Here is a 23,639-nt window from a genome sequence, read left to right as displayed (position 1 = left end):
GAATGCAAAAAAAGAAGAAAAATCTACAGTTGATTCTTGAACAATGTGGGAATTAGGGGTACTGATTCCTTGTGCAGTAGAAAACTTACATATGACTTTTGACTCACCCCAACTTAATTACTGTTGACAAGAAGCATTACCAACACCACAGTTGATTAACATGTATTCTGTATGCCATGTGTATATCTACATGTTTTATGTATTCAGAACATACTAATTTTTCTTTATTGTTATTTCTAGGCTGTACAATTTGTGATTTTTTTCATGTTGTGGCAATATTTTTTCGATATGTTTATTGAAAAAAATCCACATGCAAGTGGACTTGAACAGTTCAAAGGTCATTGTATAGGTTATTCTCATGTGTGTGTGTTAGTTGCTCAGATGCCATTTCCTTTTCCAGGAAAATCTTCCCAACCCAGGAGTCAAACCTAGATTTCCTGTATTGCAGGCAGATTGTTGACCATCTGAATCACCAGGGAAGCCCCAGGTTACTCTCAGAAGAGAGCCTACATGAAAAAAATTTGAATAGACATCTAACACTCAAAACTCATCACTTCATATCTGTTTTATGACATTTTATTATCACCTGTTCTTCTGTGGTTATTTGCGTCTATTGCACGTGTATGGTAGAAACACCATATAAAGGCATTGCGATCCTTTCTTGATTCCATATTCAGTGATGTCATGCTAGTTGTTTGAAACTGGCCATGATAGAAGTATCTATACCAAAGAAATCAATAAACACTACAAATCCAATCCTGATTTATTGTGTGATTCATCTAAATTTAAGAAAGCGAGGTAGAAAATGTTAGTAAAGCAGGCTAAGCAGAAAGAAATATTGAGTTTATAACTGTCATGTGAATAATACAGAAACTTGAGGAAATAGTTCATAGTGTTAAAAACATATTATCCAACTTAGTAAAGAAGTTGCTCACATTCTGAATGAATGGGTGGGTCTGTGACACACATCTTTGTTTCATTTCTGTCTTACTCATTGTGTGCTGTGCTCAGTCAGTCATATCCGACTCTGCAAATTACGGAGTGTAGCCCACAAGCCGCTTCTCTCCAGGAGGCTCTCCAGGCAAGAATGCTGGAGTGGGCTGCCATTTCCTCCTCCAGGGGATCTTTCTGACCAAGCGATTGAACCTGTGTCTCCTTGAATTGGCAGCTGGGTTCTTTACCCACCTTTACTGAGCCACCCTGGAAGCTCTGCTGAGCTATTGAGGGAAGCCCTGTCTACTCATTAACTTAAATATAAATATCAACCACATTTATATGTAAACTACATTTATTCATCAATTACAGCCATTGGTTGACTACAAGTACAAGATTCAGCAAAAATTAATGGAAAGTGTTGTGTGAGAATCAATTGGTTATATGAAATTTACAATAAATAACGGTACGAACAGTATGAAAAGGCAAAGCAATATGACCCTGAAAGATGAGCTCCCCAGGTCGGTAGATGCCCCATACGCTACAGCAGAAGAGGGGCGAAATAAGTCCAGAAAGAATGCAGAGATGGAGCCACAGTGAGAACAACACCCAGCTGTGGATGTGACTGGTGATGGAAGTAAAGTCTGATGCTGTAAGGAACAATATTACATAGGAGCCTAAAAGGTTAGGTCCATGAATCAAGGTAAATTGGAAGTGGTCAAACAGGAGATGGCAAGAGTGAACATCGACATTTTAGGAATCAATGAACTAACATGGACTGGAACGGGCAAACTTAGTTCAGATGGCCATTATATCTATTACTGTAGGCAAGAATCCCTGAGAAAAAATGGAGTAGCCCTCATAGTCAACAAAAGAGTCCAAAATACAATACTTGGGTGCAATTTCAAAAATGACAGAATGATCTCTGTTCATTTCTAAGGCAAACCATTCAATATCACAGTAATCCAAGCCTATGTCCCAACCAGTAATGCTGAAGAAGCTGAAATTGAATGATTCTATGAAGACCTACAAGACCTTCTAGAACTAACACCAAAAAAAGATGTCCTTTTCATCACAGGGGACTGGAATGCAAAAGCAGGAAGCCAAGAGATATCTTTAGTAATGGGCAAATTTGGCCTTGGAGTACAGAATGAAGGAGGGCAAAGGCTAATAGAGTTATACCAAGAGAATACACTGGTCATAGAAAATACCCTCTTCCAACAAAACAAGAGAATACTCTACACATCACCAGAGGGTCAATACTGAAATCTGATTGATTATTCTTTGCAGCAAAAGATGGAGCTCTATGCAGTCAGAAAAAACAAGACTGTGGCTGAGACCATGAAATCCTTATTGCCAAATTCAGACTTAAATTGACGAAAGTAGGGAAAACCACTAGACCATTCAGGTATGACCTAAATCAAATCCCTTATAATTATACAGTGGAAATGACAAATAGGCTCAAGGGACCAGACCTGCCTGATGAACTATCAATGGAGGTTTGTGACACTGTACAGGAGGCAGTGATCAAGACCATTCCTAAGAAAAAGAAATGCAAAAAGGCAAAATGATTGTCTGAGGAGGCCTTACAAATAGCTGAGAAAAGAAGAGAAGTTAAATCAAAGGAGAAAAGGAAAGATATACCCATTTGAATGCAGAGTTCCAAAGAATAGCCAGGAGAGATAAGAAAGCCTCCCTCAGTGATCAATGCAAAGAAATAGAGGAAAGCAATAGAATGGGAAAGACTAGAGATCTCTTCAAGAAAATTAGAGATACCAAGGGAGCATTTCATGCAAAGATGGGCTCGATAAAGGACAGAAATGGTATGGATCTAATAGAAGCAGGAAATAGTAAGAAGAGGTAGCAAGAATACACAGAAGAACTATACAAAAAGCATCTTCATGACCCAGATTACCACAATGGTGTGATCACTCATCTAGACCAGACATCCTGGAATGCAAAGTCAAGCGGGCCTTAGGAAGCATCACTACAAACAAGGCTAGCGGAGGTGATGGAATTCCAGTTGAGTTGTTTCAAATCCTGAAAGATGATGCTGTGGAAGTGCTGCACTCAATATGCCAAATTTGGAAAACTTAGCAGTGGCCACAAAATTTGAAAAAGGTCAGTTTTCATTCCAATCTCAAAGAAAGGCACTGCAAAGAATGTTCAAATTACTTCACAATTACACTCATCTCACATGCTGTGATTCATGGGGTCGCAAAGAGTCGGACACGACTGAGCGACTGAACTGAACTGAACACATGCTAGCAAATTAATGCTAAATTAAATTAAATTAAAGCCAGCCTATGTGAACCAAGAACTTCCAGAGGTACAAGGTAGACTTAGAAAAGGCAGAGGAACCAGAGATCAAATTGCCAATATCATCTAAAAGGCAAGAGAGTTCAAGGAAAAACATCTACTTCTGCTTCATTGACTATGCCAAAGACTTTAACAGTGTGGATCACAATAAACTGTGGAAAATTCTTCAAGAGATGGGAATTCCAGACCACCTTACCCACCTCCTGAGGAATCTGTATGCAGGTCAAGAAGCAACAGTTAGAACTGGACATGGGACAACAGACTGGTTCCAAATTGGGAAAGGAGAACACCAAGGCTTTATATTGTCACCCTGCTTACTTAACTTATATGCAGACTACATCATGAGAAATGCTGGGCTGGATGAAGCACAAGCTGGAATCAAGATTGCCAGGAGAAATATCAATAACCTCAGATACACAGATGACACCACCCTTATGGCAGAAAATGAAGAACCAAAGAGCCTCTTGATGAAAGTGAAAGTGTTGAAAAAGTTGGCTTAAACTCAACATTTAGAAAACTAAGATCATGGCATCCAGTCCCATCACTTCATGGCAAATTGATGGGGAAACAATGGAAACAGTGACAGACTTTATTTTCTTGGGTTGTAAAATCACTTCAGATAGTAACTGCAGTCATGAAATTAAAAGATGGTTGCTCCTTGGAAGAAAAGTTATGACCAACCTAAACAGTGTATTAAAAAGCAAAGACATTATTTTTCCAACAAAGGTCTGTCTAGTCAAAGCTATGGTTTTCCAGTAGTCATGTATGGATGTGAGATTTGGACTGTAAAGAAAGCTGAGCACTGAAAGATTGATGCTTTTGAATTGTGGTGTTAGAGAACACTCTTGAGAGTCCTTGGATTGCAAGGAGGTCAAACCAGTCAATCCTAAAGGAAATCAGTCCTGAATATTCATTGGAAGGACTGATGCTGAAGCTCAAATACTTTGGCCACCTGATGTGAAGAACTGATTCATTGGAAAAGTCCTCGGTGGTGGGAAAGATTGAAGGCAGGAAGAGAATGGGACGACAGAGCATGAGATGATTGGATGGCATCACCAACTGATGGACACGAGTTTGAGTAAGCTTCAGGAGTTGTTGATGGACAGGGAAGCCCAGCGTGGTGCAGTCCATGGGGTTGCAAAGAGTTGGGCACTACTGAGTGACTGGACTGAACTGAACCAAATATTGCATATTTTATTATTGTTTGTGAACTTTGTGCTATACATCCATTACATCAACAAGATTTATGATATCTACATATATATATGTATATATATATATATATATGTATATATGTATATATATATATATATATATATATATATATATATATATATATATATAGCAGGAATAGGCTGGAAAGACCACATTGAAATTATACAAGAAATGTAATTGTTGGAGGCTGAAAATAATAGACTAGTTGTTTATTAATCCTGCAGAATTGGACATGATTAAGAGAGAAATGAGACAAAAAAAAAAAAAAAGCAACACTGGCTAGGATCTTGTTATATAAGCAGTAGGGAGAAAGAGGTCAGGTTTTTGAGAAGCTACTATGAGGAATTTGGATAAAGAAGATCTTTAGCATAGTTTGCTATGGAATATAACATAATTCCTTGTTGAATTTAGTAAAATTTACATTATTTTCATCTTTTTAGACACTTGTAGTTCTTTTGAATACCTAAACTCTGATAGGCATGAAGCAGTTGAGTTCTATATAATTAGATCACATAGTATTTTGGTAATATAGGTATTATTTGAAGGCAATATTGGTCCACTATGAACAAATAATGCTACACTTACTTTGATTCCCCTTAGGATAGGGTAGCTGCACAAGCGTGTCTTGAGAACAACAACAAAAGAAACAACAATATTGTTATTACTACTATTAATTATCATTTTTATATTTTTGACAGCTATTCTACTCTCTTTAGATGACATTGATTAGTTTATTTAATCATTGCAACAAACAAATGAAGCAGATACAAATAACTTAATATCATCATTTTATAAATCAGGAAATAGACCCAGATGGGTAGAAACTTGCTCCAAAGCACAGAGGTAGCAAAATCTAGTGGGATTAGAATCCAGGCAGCTTATCCCTGAGGGTCACATTATAATGCTACAAAACCACCAAGCATTACTATAGTAGCATAAAATCCTCTTGTTTTTGGTTTGTAAAGGGCATTGATACATATCAGAAGATGGTTCTCTGTCCAGGTGTTGGAAAGTTGCCTTATTTGATTTTATTGACTGATTTCATAAAAGCATTTCTTGAACATCTGGTTGTTTAACAGAATGTCACAGGGGAGACACAAATGAATAAAATATGACTTCAGGTTTGAGGAGCTTGAAGTCCAGATACTTGCTTTTTAAAAAAATCAATCTCTTGAATGAAGACAAGAGACAAATCAAGTATGTCCCAAAACTGGCGCAGGATTTTAAAAGAATTCAAATTCAAAAAAATTCCTAACAGTTTCCACTACTAATATTCTTAAACCGATCATTGTCACCAGGATAAACTTTAAGGTTTGCATATTCAAACCAAGTACAAGACTGGGGAAAAAATATCTGCTTTTACGTCTGCTTCTATATAACATAAGTAGATGTGCTAGTGTTAATCTCAGGACTAAAGTGCTACTGGCATTTGCGATGTGCTCTTGGGTCATAGTAATAGAAATAACATGTCCAGAATAAGAGCTTTTCTTTTTTTTTTTTTCCCCTTGGTGCTCTGCAGTGGTCAACCACTTGGGCAATCTTCTTTTCAGTTCGGGCTGTAACATTTTAAGAGGAACATTGAAAAATGTGACTGGGACACATGGAAAAGGGTAACTAAATCAAGTCATATGAAGAATGATTGAAGGAACTGAGGATGTTTAGCCTGGACATGGGACAGTCACAGAGTACAGAGGATCAGATTCCAAAATATTTGGAGCGTTGTCTTGTGGGAGAAGCAGTGAACCTCTGAGCAGCTCCAAAAGCAAAACTAGTACAAACCACCTGAAGGTTATCTTAGGTTAGCAAAATAAAGCTGAAAGGGTTGAGCTACTGAAAAAACAGATTGGACTTCCATAGGCTGGAGACTCTAGAGACTGTTGTGAGGAGGGAGGCTCGGGGAGGGGGTGCTGTTCAACAGCATCATGTCGAAAGCATCTTCCAAAATTAAAAACACATGATTTATAATGATACAACACAAACAGTTTCCCAGGGAACATATAGGAAGACCATATATTACACAAATAAGTGAAAATTACACAATTAATCTACAAGTAATATTTATTCTTCCTAGAAGAAAAAGAAGCAGTGATGTTTAGGTCATAGAAAGAGAAGAAATAAGGGGCCTGTACAACTGCCTTTGTGCATCAAATGTCCAGGAACAGTGGACATAAGTCCTGGGATATCTATTCCACTCCATGGAGAACAGGGTTTCTTTACATATAAAGAAGTGAACAGAGAAGAAATACAGGTTCACCCTGGATGCAACTTTAAATCCTTCAGCACAATGCTTAGCAATCAAAAAAAAAAAAAGCAGACACAAGTCAGCAAAGCCTTACCAGCGATGATAAACAGAAACAGAACAAATTTCTCTCCTCTACATAAAAGCTACATCCACACGCTACCTCTGCTAAGAGATAAGGGCAAAAACTCTGGCACATGGATCTTCAGGTAATTTACAAAAGCCAAGATAAGGTAATTGGCAAGTAGACACTTAGAGATGGAGTATTTAAAGAGAATCCCATCAAGGCCGGAAGGGACTGATGGGACCTGGAAGAAAAGACTGTTCTAGGCTTATCACATATAGGAGAAGAAAAGAAAAGAAACTGAGATTACAGTCTAGACGAAGCCCAGTGGAGAGTCAAGAGGAGTTATGGGGAAGAGACCTTTGCGTAGCTAATGAAAGTTCCTGATAAAATCCCAATCACATTTGGCAATTTATTAAAAGTTGCTTCTTCCCCCCTAACCAACCAGCTTTCACGAGTCTCAAGCATTCTTTCTGACTTATTTCATTAACATTTCCTTCTTTTTCTGGAGTGGTCAGAGCCCCAGGGAAAATCTCTCTGTCTCTCTCTCTCTCCTCCCCCCTTGCCCCCAACCAGTGGGGCATTGAATGAGAGCCAGAGTGTTGTCTGCGTAAAGAAAAATCGCAAAACCACAAATTGCAGAAAATCGTTACTGCCAAAAATCGAAAGGAACATACAATATCACCAGGCCTCTTAAAAAGCAATTGTGCATTTTACAGGCCTCTGGATAATTCAGGTTTGTTTGGCAACTTTCTCATCCATACCACCCAGAAGACAGTTCTCCCACCAGAGGCAGTGGTCCTAAAGAATATTTGTAGTTGAAAAGAAGCAAAAAATGTGGGTACAAGTCTTTCCAAGGCTACGATATGGCTCCATATAGTTCTTTTTCTTCTGTTGTGAAATATTGATTTTTAAGACCCAAAGTTTGCTCCCAGAGTCCCTGGGACTTCCACAGAGAAACAGCAAATGCCTCCAATAATTAATAAGAAGAATCCTTTGAAGATGGAAAGCATTTTTAGATGATAAAAACTTTCTGAAATGTTATGCTGTTATCACAACCACCCTTAGATGGAGGTAAGAAAATGTTTTTCTTCCCAGTTCATTCTCCACCCCACCATAATACAGATACTTCGAAATTGAGAGCTTAACTAAAATTCTCAAAAATCATACCATTTCTGAGGGAGTGATCCGGCAATCAGACATGCACCTTCTTGTTCTTTCTCCTGAGCTCCTTTCATCACCTGCCCTTTCGCTGCAATGAGTACATCTTCCTGACTTGCATAAGGCTGCCCTCCCTCCCCCACAGTGGGGCTGGGGTTTTACTTGGCATATACATTCCCAGGACCTTTACGTGCAAAGCCTCCTGCCAGTCACTGTGGATGGCAGCCTTGTTTGAATGGAGTGCTGATTAGGTGGTTCTCCATTTGTATTGACTGTATAATACAATCATCATTAGGACACAAGGCCAACTCCAGAGGGGCCCATTGAGTTTGGCTGCCAAAATGAACCCCAGTCACAATAGCCTGATGATTTGAACGCGTTTCCATGACTCCACAGATCAGACCAACTTTGCGCCACTTGCTCTGAGATGATGTGGAAAGGTACAAAGATGGTATAAATTCTAGTGCAAGTTTACTAAGAGTTAATAAACTAGGTCACCAAGCACTTTGTATGTCTTTGAGAAAAAAATGTAAAAATAAAATGATCATAAATTACCCAAAGTGAAATAACTAGATTTCTGCACCCCCCCCCCCCAATCTAGGAGGTAAAAGGTGTTTTCAACTGAAATTTTGATTAAGAGATCTTGAGCTAGTAGTCATATATGTGTTTATAGTTGCATATTTGCATATAATGACTTAAAATGCTGCTTTAAATTGCCCTTCACTTAATTTTCACCATAAACATATATCAACCATGTTTTAGTATTTAACATTAAATTATTTAAAAGCAGTGTAAATGTAACAACCAGACTCTGTATGAAAAAGATCTGCCAGATATGAATATTCAGGGAAGGAACACAGGTGGTGTTTCCCGAATGACATTCGACGTCCAAAAGAGAGAGTACAGTCAAAAGTTACCCTTTATACAATACTCGTGATAGCACATGAAAAGGAAGATTGCTCATAAAATCTAGAATGACTCTATTGGGAAAAGCTGCTTAAATCATTTATAACATGAAGGTGTCTTGATACTGTAATAAAGACCAAAGCAGTACAACACAGAACTTGACATTTTACAAATTCCAGTGAGTGCTAATACTTAGACATAAAATGCAAATGATTTTAAGGGTGACGTTTCTTGTGCTGACATTTAGATATTTGGGGAATAGCAGTGGGATCAAGTTTTTCTAGAGAACAAACAAAAGACATCATCCAGGGAAGTCAGTAAAAACTAAGTTTTTCTGACAGTTCACCTGAGCACATCATTGGTCTCAGGGTCTGAATGATTCAAAGAGAATTTATTAGAACATGTATATGTATAATTTAGGTGAGATCTCTGGATTCTCTCTGGTCCAAGATGTCTAATTAAATGCTTCAGTGACTGCTGAGAGGCACCTTCCAGTAGATTCTGTGTGAATCAGGAGTGGGGCATTGCTGGTCTCCTTCTTACTTATCTGTAGTGACAAGAAACTCACTACCACTTAAACTACTATTGAATAGCTAGAGTCTTCATATTGAATCCACATTTATCCTCTGCTTTTTGAACTTGCATAATAGGGTCTAGTGTGACTGGTGGGACTTTTGTGCTGGGGCTGGTGCACTGAGACGACGCAGAGGGATGGTACGGGGAGGGAAGAGGGAGGGGGTTTCAGGATGGGGAACACGTGTATACCTGTGGATTCATGTTGATGTATAGCAAAACCAATACAATATTGTAAAGTAATTAACCACCAATTAAAATAAATAAATTTATATTCAAAAAAAGAACTTGTGATATATGTGGCAAGGTAAGGAACATTAGATGTCTTTGTTCTTAGATTCTCATAATCAAATTATTCTAGAGGCAGATGGAATGTTCATATTATCTGGCTAAAATTATTAGACACATTTTAATTTAAAAAAGAAAAAATGGTCACATCCTAATTCTCAAAGGCAAAACTCTAAAATACTCAGAACTGCCAGTTCGGACCTGGTATAATTTTATTTTGTCTTTTGAAATAGAGGAATTTTGTAATCTGGGTAGGGACGTTGAGAGTACCAAGAATAAAGAAATATAATACTCAAGAGAGTCATTCTAGAAAGAACGCTGGTCTAGAGAATGGCTGTAATGCAGCACACACAGGAAGAAATTATTAAGATAACTACAATATTGTTCAACGGAAAACAATCTGTGACTCCAAGGATCAACCGGACAAAGAGAAGTCGGCCATTTGTGAGAGAACTTGAATATTCAAAAGCATGCTGGCACACTCTCATATCTCAAAGAATGCTGTCTAATTCTTTCCTCCTTACTTTCTTCTAGCCTTCTTTTAAAGGTAAGCTGCTCACAAACACAGCCAGGTTCAATCTGCTTCCTAAATGGTTTATAAAATGTTCCACAATGTTCCACAAATCAAGAGTGTGAAATATTAGATTTAAACTGCATTTGTTGAGCCAGACTTGAAAAATTCAGCAATGTGAGATGGGAGCCTTAAAGATTAGGAGCTTTTAGGAATTAGAGCTAGAAGGAGATACCATTTCAAGGAGGAAATGTACTTACATTTTACTGCAAGTGAAATGCCTGTCTTTAAATGGTAGCCTCTGAAACAAAGAGAGAAAAAACTGTGTTAAAAAAAATGCAGATGACCAATTGCAAGTGAAGAGGGCATTGAACTGCCTCTGAAGGTGCAGCCTTCGAATATGTTTTCTCATTTGAAAAAATGAGAAGCTTAGAGATGAAACCATTTTTATTGGGAAACTCTTCTCAGAGGCACAGGGAGCTGAAGTCCACAAAGAAAGCACGTGAGTCAATTGTGGTACCTCATTGCACAGTCAGCTCCCTGTCCCGAGCATCCTCCAATTTTGAGATTCCTTGATGGTCCCTTGTTTCCCAGGTCTGATCCTGGTGAGAGATGTGGAGCCTGGTTGCCCAGGCTGATGGCTCAGTTCATCATCCTCTTGCTCCTGGTTCATACTCACTGTGTGCCCTCTTCTCGAAGGTCCAGGTCTGACCCTTTGTTCCATTAACTGCAACTCCTCCTGAAAATTATGACTTTCTCAATACATGCTTATTGGGATAAGTGGACAAGTTTTCTTTTCCAAGAAAATTTCTCCAAGTTTTCTGGGGGCAGGGAGAGGTTGAAATCAATGCCAAGTTTCTCTTTATTCAAGATGGCAGTGAAAAAAGAGGGACAATTAGACTGTGCCCATGCTTGGAGGGAGTCTGCCAGTTGTGCCGGCAATTTGTTCAAGGTGGCAGCCCACCAGACAATTCGCTTCCAAATCTATTTTTTAAAATCTACTGTGGCTATATCCAAAAGGGTATTTTTCAGGGTAGTAGGTTTATTGACAATGGCAGGTAAGTCCGCATGATTGATGCGAAGTGTTTGGGTTGTGAGATTCAAATGATCCTAGTCATCTCCCAGCCTGAGCAGTCAAGTCACAATGTCCTCAGCCTGACAAGAAGATCCTGTCACTTGTCACGCCACCCACGTGGATCTGGATGAGTCAGATGAGTCACCTCAGTGAGCAATATTTTTCCAGCCCCAGCCATTTTTAGTAATAGCGTGACTTTGGCAAATTGATTCAATGCTTTGGGATGGAGAGAAATAAAAATAGTGGCTATTTCAAAGAACTGATGTAAGGGTTAAATAAGATAATACATGTCAAATAGTAATATAAGGCTGGCCCATACTGAACAGAGTGCTACCTGGTATTGTTACTGTTATCATTACTATCAGAAGGCCACCTTAGAAAACTAACTTAAGATAAGTTCATGGACTTGGAGCTAGGAAGGTAGCTACAGAGACCATTTTACTTGGGTGGCAATGTCTCCACTCTTGGCAGTCAAAACTGTACCATTTTCCCAAATTTCTCTCCCAGACGGCCTCCCTCAAATCTTCATTTTTCCAACTGCTGAGAATGTTAATAATTTGAATTAGATCCAAATCCACATTGGAAAATTCCTAAGTATTTTAGTAAGCCACCTAATTCCTCGTTTATAATCATAGAGATGATTGAGGTTGGGGTTCCTAGATTGATAATGTACTAAATTATTGAATGGCTGGGCCCAGAAAAAAAAAAAACAACAAGGATATTCTTCTTTCAGAGCTTTTACGTAAGGCAGGTGCATAATACATTTTTACTGAGTTGAATTTTTTAGATGGACCCTATGGTGAGATTCAGGAAAATGTCACATGTATGACTGACTCGAAGGAATTAGGACCACTTGCCCTGCCCCCTATATACATTCCCCTCACTCCCCTGCCACCCAGCTCTTGCCCCTCAAACAAAAAGGGTGTCGAAGATTCCTCTGAAATTTTGAGTCCTTCAGTTCCTTTGAGGAAATTGTTGCTAGGAAACAGATTTAGAACATTCTCGCCTACTGAGAAGTTTTTACTACTACCTCACATAACAGCTTCTTCCTTAGCTTTGAAAGTATCAAAAAAAAAAAGTCCCTTAATTCACCAATTCACTGGATAATAGCTCTTCATTTGGGCAACGATTTCACAGAAATATCATTGATTACTTTGAAAACTATTCAAAACCATCCTTGAGACTAACTTATGTTGCTACCTAATGCGGTAGGACCAATCATTTTTCTTGGGGTACAAAATAAATAAAGCCATTAAGAACATTGTGGTGGTGAGGTTTTACAGACCATTAAAAACCATAAAAACTTGCCTTTGCTTTTCTACGCTTACTTCCACATTTGAAAAAGAAAACCTGAGTTCTTAAAGGAGAAAGAGAGCCCTTAACTTTAATAATTAGCTCATTTGCTAAATGTTCCTTCAGCGCCTGGTATGTGAGGGACAAGGTGGTAGGCACTACTCATACATTCCCTGCCCTCATGATAATGTGTGACCGAAGAGACAGCTAACACTGGGAGAGATCGTGAGGTGATACAGTGCAAAATTACAAGGTGTTCAGTGAGGTGGGAAGGTGCTCTTTGAGGATTCAGTCTAGAAAGAGGAATCAGGGAATTCTAATCGGGAAAGTGTTAGGATAATATCTGATGAAAAATCCGTATTCATAATAACAGCTGACACTGCTAGTGGTGTGTGCATCAGGAACTGTCCTGATTCACTTATGAGTCAGCGTGCCTGCAAGAGGTGCTATTGTGGCCACAGGGTAGGAGTTAAGAGAGCAAATGCGGAGAGCAGAGCACGCCAGAGGAAGGGACATCATCAAGGGCACAGGCCCTGGGCAGGAGGAAAGAGACCAAGCCACCACTTGCCTTACCCTCTATGCATCTCAGCAGAGTCCATCCCTCCACCCCATGGGAATCTCCAAGGGGTCACGGATGGACTCTTCTGATATCAATCCTGGGTTACTTTAGCTATGGAAGTTGAACCTTTGCTCCCACCTTGGGGAGACACAACACACAACTTGTCTCTGCCTGTACCCAGCACGGGAGCCACGCTCATAAGATGCAAGGACAGCATCTACCATCCTCAGCTCATGGTAGGGCTTGGGTCTGATTCAATCGCCAGGTCTACAGGAATGGGCCTTGTCAAAGCACTTGGATACCATCTCTGGTCTCCTTGTTAGAAATCCAGTCTCCTATGCTCTGATTGCTGAGATCTGTCAACCGACAGTCCTGGAGCTCTAGGCCAAGGTGTCCAACCAAAGGATTCTCTGCATCACCCATCTCTCTCAACTTCTCACTCTGCTTCTTGTGGCTGATACCATCTGGTTATGATCTGTAACCTATGACTGACACTTTTTAAGAAAATGAATGCTTATGCTGATTGAAATATTTGACTTGTCTGCTCTTTAAAATTTTATGACAGCAAAAAAAATCATCAGTGCCAATGTAATTGTTTGACTAATATCACACATGGAGTCAAATCAGTATACCTATTCCTCTCGCTAATATACAATGTTACTTCCTGCTAGTCCAAGATTATAAATTTTGAGATGAAGTGGCTACCTACCACTTTCTTATTCTGAATATAGAACTAATTCTATTTTATGTTAATTTAAATTATTTGCTTATTGGCATGGTAAGAATAGGGCCTTCCCACATGGCACAGTGGTAAAGAATTCGCCTGCCAACGCAGAAGATGCAAGAGGCATAGGTTCAATCCCTGGGTTGTGAAGATCCCCTGGATAAGGAAATGGCAATCCACTCCAGTATTCTTGCCTGGAAAATTCCCCTGGACAGGGGAGCCTTGTGGGCTACAGTCAATGGAATAGCAAAGATTCAGACATGACTGAGGGACAGAGCGTGCATACACACACACACACACACACACACACAGTAGAATACTTGCTCTTTATCTCACTTAATCCCAGGAAAATGCTGGGAACCAATAGTCTTCTAAGTTACCTGGGAAACTAAGAAAACCGATACAAGTTTCATATAAGTAGAATATGCCAGTTACTGGGTTAAAATGATCATTTGTGGATGCTGGAGCCTCTTCACTTTGACCAAATGTTCTTCATGTGCTGGCTCCTTGAGTGTTTGAGGGTCTCTGCCCACAGCTCCCACACTGAAGGTAGAGACAACAGTATCAGAGGCTAGGCGTTCAGTGTCAGATCCTCCACTGACCTCCTGTGTGACCTCTGACCTCCTGTGTGACCTCTAACCATCATTCAACCTTATGCTTGTTCAGTTTCTGACATCACATGTGTGTCCATCAGTCTTTACGTAGCACAGTGCCTTTCCTATAACATGTGGCACCTACATCTCTCCTATGCTTATCACAGGAATATGCATATAAATCCCTTGGCAGAGATCTTGCCCATTCTAAGCACTAACATAGGGTGCTTATGACTGTCTTTACTGAGTACAAAGTGAAGAATCAGCAGACAAAGAGCTGCACTTTCTATGTGAGTCAAAAATATTCCTCAATTGGTTATAAAATATGCCATAGTCAATCTCTTTTCTCTTTGACTTTGGGTCTTGATTTAACCCAAAGCGGGCTTGTCTTGAAAAAAATCACAGTTGATTGGCTTTTCATGATTGTTACTAATTCTGTTAACAGTAGCTCATTTATTTATTTGCTGTAGTGTTTTGTGAATTTTATAAACATTTCAAATAGCTTCTCTTATGGTATTGGGATTTCACTGTTGTTTTTTCCCTAGTCTTGACTCTGCCTTTGCTGAGATCTCAACAAACCCTTCCATTGCCTTGCCAAGTTTACTTATATGTGACTTCTTGTGTTTTGATTTCTTTTTAGCTTTAAACAGTAAAAGTTTAATTAAATAAGCTATTTTCATTACAGAAATTTTGGAAAATATAAAAGAACACCAAAATGAAAAAGTGTTCAGAACCTCACAGATTTATTCTAAAGTATACAAAGAAGTGAATGTTCTTGTCCAACACTCCAGCCTCATTTCCCAGAGGTAATGTTGTCAATAGTATGTGAAGGCATTATTCCAAATTGTTTTTTATGCTTATGAAAGCAAATATACATACATAAACCTTTAGACATATGCACAAATATCATTAACATTCTTTCAACAAAACAAGGTCATACTATGTACTTTTGTAAAGTATGCTTTTATCTTTTAATAGTTTTTGTGGACATATATTTCAAGTCAGTATATATACATCTCTTCATTTTTTTTAGTGACTAAATAGAAACTTATTTATGTAATGCTCTAATTTATGTAACCAGTCCCATATTGATGAGCATTTAGCTTGCATGTGCTTTTTAGCTATTACAATAAGCTTGCAATGAAAAAGCATTTTGAACATTTTTGAGACTCACACTAGTTCTTAGAATTGTGAGCACTTTATTGACAGGATCTATGCAGCTTAATATTAAATGGAGGCCTTCAAGAAGATTGAATCTATTCATCTTCTACCAACAATAGGATGCATCCTCCATGTGTGACTTTCATTTTCCACTCATAATTTCCATCTCTTTGAGATATTTTTTCTGTACGTGATAATTCTTCCATCTGAGCTTCAAGGTACTTAATTCCTTTTTCAGCAATGTTTTTGAGTTCCACGAACTCTTTTTTTTCCTCAGATTGCTCCTTTGTAATAACTTCTGTAGTCTCCTTAGAAATTTATATTATTTTCTTTTAGAGTTCTTCTGGTTTCTTATTTTAAAAGGTTCCTCACAGAGAGCTACATTTTCTGATTATGTTGTTTTTATCCCCTTCAAGCTGCTAAGTTGCCATTAATGCCTTGTACATTTTCTCTCCCCACTGTTACTCGTCTGGACATCCAGATCTCCTGACTCATAAGAGAGGAGGGGTCCTCAGCCCATATGCAGGGAGGCTCTTGGGGTCTCCTAAACAGTAGGGAGATCTGCCAGTTGTGAGAGGTGAAGGTGGAATCTTTTCCTGGGGGATGAGCTGGTAGGCTAGGACCCCTCGGCTGAGCGGTATGGGGGCAGTCTTCATGTTCTCAGGACCCTCAAGGCAAATGTGGAGTATAAGTGTTCTATTCAAGTTAAATACACTTGATGTATTCTTTAGTCATGGTCTTCTCAAAAATAAAACACAAAGCAACAGCAAAAAAATCTAAATATGGGTCCCAAGACAATTTAAAAACGTCTTTGAAGCCAAGCTGGCATGACACACCAAGGGTAGATAGACTCTCATCTTAGAGATAAGGGCATTAAGAAAGCTTTATAAGCATGTCATTCTCAGAAAACATGTCAATAATATTATGAATTATATTCTATGCTGGATATGGGGATATTCTGGCCAAACAATTTCATTGCACATCCTATTCAAATAGTATACATTAATTGTCAGTAGCAATAAAGTAGATGGTCCTTTTGGTCAATAATGTATTTATCAACATATACCAGATACTTAAAATGTGTCCCAGGTGTTGAACATCTCACGTTGGCAAAAGTGCGGTGATTATATAATCACCGAGGTATTTACATGAAAGGTGTTCTAGAAAAATGACTTTACAATTATAGTGACATATACGGTAATTACTATGATACTGCTACATGGTGGGTATTATTAGAGAAGGAGGTTCTTCCTAAACCAGATTAAGCCACATTTTTCCAAAGAATGGTGATGATGGGTTTGTGAAAAGAAGTTAAATGTTCAAGGAAGTTTGGGAAATGCTGGGTTAAAGATAGTGAAATAGGTCTTTCTACAGCAATCTCAGACCTTTTAATATTTATTATAAATTTTAAAGAGAAGTAATGTCCCAAATTTACATGTCCAAAGAACAAGCATTGGACTTCTTGCCAAGAATCTTGAAGGATATGCGGGAGGGACAGCGGCCAAAGCGATGCAGGAGAGCTCCCTGGCGCAGTAACAGCATAGCTGAGATTTCAAGATGAGCAGGCATGAGCAAGACAGGTTAGGGAAGTCTCAGCAGGACAGCTTGTGCACAGGCCCAGAGACAGCACAGGAGCTGAGGAACCCTAAGTAGCTCAAAACAGTTATACCAAAAAATTTCACAGGAAAAAGTGGCCAGAGGTGGGGACAGAGATAAGCAAGAGTTAATGAGAGCATTCCTTCCTGGTAAAGGACTGAAAGCCTTCTTGAACAGAAAGCCAAGAAGCTTATTTGAAGGTTTCTAAAACAGGGGAGAGATATGAATGGATTCTTGGGCTCAAAAATCACTGCAGATATTGACTGCAGCCACGCAATTAAAAGACACTTGCTCCTTTGGAGAAAAGCTATGACAAACTTAGACAGCATATTAAAAAACAGAGACATCACTTTGCCAACAAAGGTCCATCTAGTCAAGGCTATGGTTTTCCCAGTAGTCATGTACAGATGTGAGAGTTGGATTATAAAGAAGGCTGAGTGCTGAAGAATTGATGCTTTTGGACTGTGGTGTTGGAGAAGACTCTTGAGAGTGCCTTGGACTGCAAGGAGATCCAACCAGTCCATCCTAAAGGAGATCAGTCTTGGATATTCATTGGAAGGACTGATGCTCAAGCTCTAATACTTTGACTACCGGATAAGACCTGACTCATTGGAAAATACGCTGATTCTGGGAAAGATTGAGGGCAGGAGGAGGAGGTGGTGACAGAGGATGAGGTGGCTGGATGGCATCACCGACTCATTGGACATAAGTCTGAGCAAGCTCTGGGAGACAGTGAGGAAAAGGGAAGCCTCGTGTGCACAGTCCGTGGGGTTGCAAAGAGTTGGACACAACTTGGCTACTGAATAGCAACAACAATAAATGTGTTTGGTTTGTCAGAAATATCTTGGTTGCAGCATAGCTTTGGATTGCAGCTAGGTCAGCCTGGAGAAAGGAAGTATAGTCAGAAGAAGTTATTAAACTAACCCAGATGACAGTGTTGAGGGACTGAAGCAGAGAAACACAAGTAGATAGAAAGGTTAGAGAAATCAGAGATTAATTAGATACATTGACAATAGGTAGGTAAGTAGAGAAGGGGCTGAAGAGAGTGGTCAGAACCAGGCAGCAGATTGGCTGTGGGGTGAGTTGACATTAGGTGATTTCTGGAGGACTGGGTGGGGAATAACTTAGAGAGAAAAGGAATATGGGAGTGAAACAGGAGGGAAGGCATAACCTTTGAAAGAAGGATGTAGCCCAAGGACATAACATAAACTAATTAGAACCAAATAGGTCCAAGATGGCAGATGATTCAACTTCCATTAGAACTTGAGCCTCAGAATAACATATTGTAACATATTATTGTAACATATCAGCAGGCTAAATTACACACACAGGTGCCATGACAATTCCAAGACTGATCATGAAGGTCAAAAAGTGAGCAGTGGCCCAGTTCCTGGAAATCCCCATCCCTTTCCCAAAATAACTGGAATACTCTCTCATTCATTGTTGTTCAGTCACTCAGTCTTGTCCAACTCTTTCTGACCCCATGGACTGTAGTGCACCAGGCTTCCCTGTCTTTCACCATCTCCTGGAGCTTGCTCAAACTCATGTCCATTGAGTTGGTGGTGCCAGCCAATTATCTCATCTTCTGTGGCCTTCTTCTCCTCCTGCCTTCAATCTTTCCCAGCATCAGGGTCTTCTCTAATGAGTCAGCTCTTTGAATCAGGTGGCCAGAGTATTGGAGCTTCAGCTTTAGCATTAGTCTTTCCAATGAGTATTCAGAATTTATTTCCTTCAGGACTGACAGGTTTGATCTTCCTGCAGTCCAAGGGACTTTCAAGAGTCTTCTCCAACACCATGGTTCAAAAGCATCAGTTCTTTGGCACTCAGCCTTCTTTATGGTCCAGCTCTCATATCCATACATGACTGCTGGAAAAACCATAGCTTTGACTATACAGTAATTTCATAGGCTCTCACTCATTAGCCTATGAAATTACCCAGCTGTGGAATATATTTCTCTCTAAATAAATCCTCTTCTTACCTATCACTTTGTCTCTCACTGAATTCTTTCTGTGATGAGACATCAAAAGCCCAAATTTCTTTCATTAAGTCCTAAGACCAGGGTTTCAAGTCTCAAACTGAGTTACATGGTTTCAGGGGGAAGAGCAGATTTGCACTGAACCTAATAGATTCAATAGCATAGGAGGTACAACTTAGGAGAGAAGGGAAGGAGGCCCATTCCATTGCTATAGTCATGCTCTTTGACATGTTGAATTCAAAGAGTTATTGAACATGTAACTTTTAAGATCCTAATATGTAAATCTAAAAGAAATAATAGCAGCACTAGGAACCCAGAAGTCATGTTTTTTATTCCTTAGGAAACACAGAACTCACTTAGAAATTCTATACTCAAAACCCCTCAACAGGAATTTCTCTGGTGGTGCAGTGGCCAAGACTCTGCATTCCCAATGAAGGGAGGCCCAGCTTTAATCCCTGGTCGGGGGGCTAGATCCACGTGCTGCAACTAAGATCCTGCAGGCCACAGTGAAGATCAAAGACCCCTTCGTGCTGTAACTAAGACCCAGTGCAGCCAAATAAAAATAAGTAAATAAATGGAAAAAATTGCTCATACTTTCTAAAATATTTATTTAAAAAAACCCTCAGCAGACAAGAGTATGGATTATTTTAAAATGAACGTATAAATAAGTTGTGGTACATGCATACAATGGAATATTATTCAGTCATAAATAGAATGAATCAGCTGAACTGAAGTGGACGAACCAAGAGTCTGTTATACAGAATGAAGTAAATCAGAAAGAGGAAAACACGTAGCAGGGCAGGAATAGAGATGCAAACTTAGAGAACAGACTTGTGGGCACAGCAGGGGAAGGAGAGGAGGGGACAAGTTGAGATAGTAGCATTGAAATATGTACATTAGCGTGTGTGCATAGCTGGTGGGAAGCTGCTGTATCCACAGGGGGCTCAGCCTGGTGCTCTGTGACAACCTAGAGGGATGGCTTAGGGGTGTGAGGGAGGCTGTAGAAAACGGAATATACATGTATGCTTATGTCTGATTTGCATTGTTGTATGACAGAAACCAATGGAACATTGTGAAGCAATTATCCTCCAATTAAAAATAAATTAAAAAACGAACATAGAATGGTTAAAAATTCTTTATTTAAAGCCCATACTGTCTAACCTCTCCTTCCTTCTTAGGGGGAGAAGGGGATGAACTTATTCAGATTAGTGGAAAAACAACTCTCTATTTCAGGGTTTCTCAGCCTTGGCACTGTTGGCATTTGGGGTCAGATATTCCCTCCACATTGTAGGCTAGCAGCATCCTGGCCTCTACCCACTAGATGCCACTATTACCCCTTCCTTCCCCAGTCGTGATCACCAAAATGTCTCCAGACTTTGCCTGATACCCCTGGGAGGGTCATAACTGTTTTCTCTGCTGCCTCCTACTCAGACTGAGAACCAGTGCTCCAACTATTCGTCTGATACCATGTGGTGAAATTTGGAAGAACTCTGCTAATTCTTTTGTGCCAGGGGAGGGAGAAACCTAGAGAAGGCCTTTTGTTTATTAGAGAACATTAATGACTTCCTGGCCTAGACCTTGAGTAGATGGTGTGGAAGTTAAATTCCGCGACAGAAGAAAGTGAAAGGAATTACATTTCTACAGTAAACTGAAAGGAACTTGCTGGGCAGCAGGAGGCTAATATCTTGCAGAAAGGAGAGCAGTGAGAGATCCCTGATGGTTGGGAGGATGTAGGGTCTTTAATTACAGGGATGCTTAACATTCAGTCCTAAGTTAAGCTGTTTCCTGCTCTGTGCTGTAAGACCCCTCCTTTATTTTAAAGTCCTGGGGTGGAACCTCAGGCCAAACATAGCTGAAAGGATGTCATCTCCCAGGACTTTGCAGAGATGTTCAGTGTGGGGCTTAGGCTTTTAAGCTATGTCACTGTCCTCACCATTGCCATCTTCTTTCTTTTTATCATTTCCTCCTTCTTCTTTCACATCCCGTAATAAAAACTTTCATTCTTGGAGGTTAATTCCTTTGCTTGGAATTACCAGTAAGCTTAAATTCCCTGTGGGATGCTGAGTTTCTGAAGCTGTAGGAGGCCAGAGATGCTCTTTGGGATGGACAGGGCAGAGCTTGGCGTAGAGACAGACATCATCAGCAACATGGGGCCCTCTCACTGATGTCTCCTAACAGATGGGTAAGCTGAGGTCCAGAAGGCCACAGGGCTTTGTTTTAGGAACAGGGTCTTCTTTGGCTCCTGGTTCAGTACTTTTTCCTGCAGAGCACACCAGGAAATCATTTCTCTCAGATTACCTGGCACTGATATCTAGAAAGGTCTCTGATTTTTGCACTAGAAGCTCCGAGGTAATAACCTTGCAAGGAAGAAAAAGCAGAGTAAAAGCTCTTTAACTAAAGGTTCACTCAAGGATGCTTAAAGCTTGGCTTATCCTCAAATCTTTTCTCCATGACATCATTAAACTATTATTTGGCTCAAAATATTTTCTACTTTCAAACATCTCTTTTCAAATTTCCATCTTCTACAGGCACATAAAACCCTTTCATGTCTCCCAGGCCACTATAGTTCAAATCTTATCATTAAATGATGAATTTCTAAAGATGAATTATTCAAATGTCAAAGAGATGGTTTTAGGCAAGGAATGAAGTATCTTTCAAATCTGCAGTAGATAATATGAAAGCTGATCAATGGCCAGTGTTTACATTTCTAGCTATCAATTTTTAATGAAACATTTCCTTTGAAGTCACAAGAACATATGAAGTCTGTAAACATAAAACCTGAAAATCACACTGAAGTTCTGTTTCACAAAAGGTGACCTCAATTGATACTGTTCCAAAACTCTTCCAACAGGAGAACGATGGCTCAAATTCCTTATAAATCAGAGCATGAACCCAAACAATTTCTTGTCCATCTTTTTACCTTCTGTAGTGTCTAGCAGAATATTGAGCACATAGTGAGTCTTCAATAGATAGTCATTAAATGAATCAACCTCCAGATTTCCCCAGCAAAAAGATTCCACCGGTCCAGCAGCCTCCCGCATCCACACTGCATCTATCACCCTTACTTGTGTCCAGGACCAGGTACGTCATTTGCAGGACTCAGTGCAAAAATGAAGAGGTGGAGTTTCTTCTTGCAAAATGGTTAAGAACTTCAACGCAGTGATAGCAGAGCAGGAAGCTAAGGCCCGAGGCCCTGTGTGACTGCATCAGGTGTGCGGCATGCTCATACAGCCAGCATTGCAAGGGTCCAGCCTGCTTCCCAGGCTTCTAGGTCCTTCATGCTGCTAGCCATGCCATCTGGGCCAAGGGTGGACCCAAGTTGATCTGTACTTGGCCCCTTCTTTCCTGTTTGAGTCAAAAAGTAAAAAAGAAGACCCCCCCTCCTAGGGTATGTGTCCTTCCAACCTTCTTGCACTGTCTTTTTCATTGTGCTTTCTGGACCCATGTGCTAAGGTGAGAGACCTCACCTCTGTCTCTATCTTCTCAGTCCATCTCCTCACCAGAATGGAAACAGGGCTTTCCCACCTCTGCGGTCTGCTCCAGCATGGACCACTATTGTTTCTGACTCCAAAGCGCCCTTGAACCTTAGTGGCTCTTCTAGACCATGTGTTACCTTGTCCTTTCTTACATAGTTGCTTGCATCCTTTTTCCATACCCTATCATACATCATTAGATACTTTGCATGCTTTCTCCTTCTCTCCCAGCTTTCTTCTTCTCTCCCAGCTTTGTAATTTGTAATGCTTGCCACAATGATCCATCCGGCTCTCTGACCTTGCAGCTCAATGATTTCCAAAAAGTCTCTGATCTTCATTACTACTGACTCCGAACACTCACTGGTTATACCTCAACTTACACTATCACCAGGAACTACTGCAGGTCAGGAAGCAACAGTTAGAACTGGCCATGGAACAACAGACTGGTTCCAAATAGGAAAAGGAGTACATCAAGGCTGTATATTGTCACCCTGCTCATTTAACTTCTATGCAGAGTACATCATGAGAAACGCTGGGCTGGAAGAAACACAAGCTGGAGTCCAGATTGCCGGGAGAAATATCAATAACCTCAGATATGCCGATGATACCACCCTTATTGCAGAAAGTGAAGAGGAACTAAAAAGCCTCTTGATGAAAGTGAAAGAGGAGAGTGAAAAAGTTGGCTTAAAGCTCAACATTCAGAAAACGAAGATCATGGCATCCGGTCCCATCACTCCATGGGAAATAGATGGAGAAACAGTGGAAACAGTGTCAGACTTTATTTTTAGGGGCTCCAAAATCACTGCAGATGGTGATTGCAGCCATGAAATTAAAAGACTCTTACTCCTTGGAAGGAAAGTTATGACCAACCTAGATAGCATATTCAAAAGCAGAGACATTACTTTGCCAAGAAAGGTCTGTCTAATCAAGGCTGTGGTTTTTCCTGTGGTCATGTATGGGTGTGAGAGTTGGACTGTGAAG

At 39.9% G+C, this 23,639-nt stretch overlaps 1 protein-coding gene across 1 annotated transcript in view; it reads right to left on the bottom strand.

Annotated features, from left to right (window-relative positions):
- The window catches only part of ANKFN1 (ankyrin repeat and fibronectin type III domain containing 1), a 481,844-nt gene that overhangs the window by 294,595 nt on the left and 163,610 nt on the right, over positions 1–23,639 (bottom strand). Inside the window, exon 2 of the mRNA XM_069602535.1 lies at positions 10,470–10,510. The gene's annotated coding sequence lies outside the window, so the exon portion shown is untranslated. The remainder of the gene's footprint in view (positions 1–10,469; positions 10,511–23,639) is intronic.

The sequence above is a fragment of the Ovis canadensis genome, chromosome 11 (assembly GCF_042477335.2).
Source record: "Ovis canadensis isolate MfBH-ARS-UI-01 breed Bighorn chromosome 11, ARS-UI_OviCan_v2, whole genome shotgun sequence".
Lineage (NCBI taxonomy): Eukaryota > Metazoa > Chordata > Mammalia > Artiodactyla > Bovidae > Ovis > Ovis canadensis.
The sequence above is the reverse complement of the archived record's forward strand: the minus strand, read 5'-3'. Positions and strand labels throughout refer to the sequence as shown.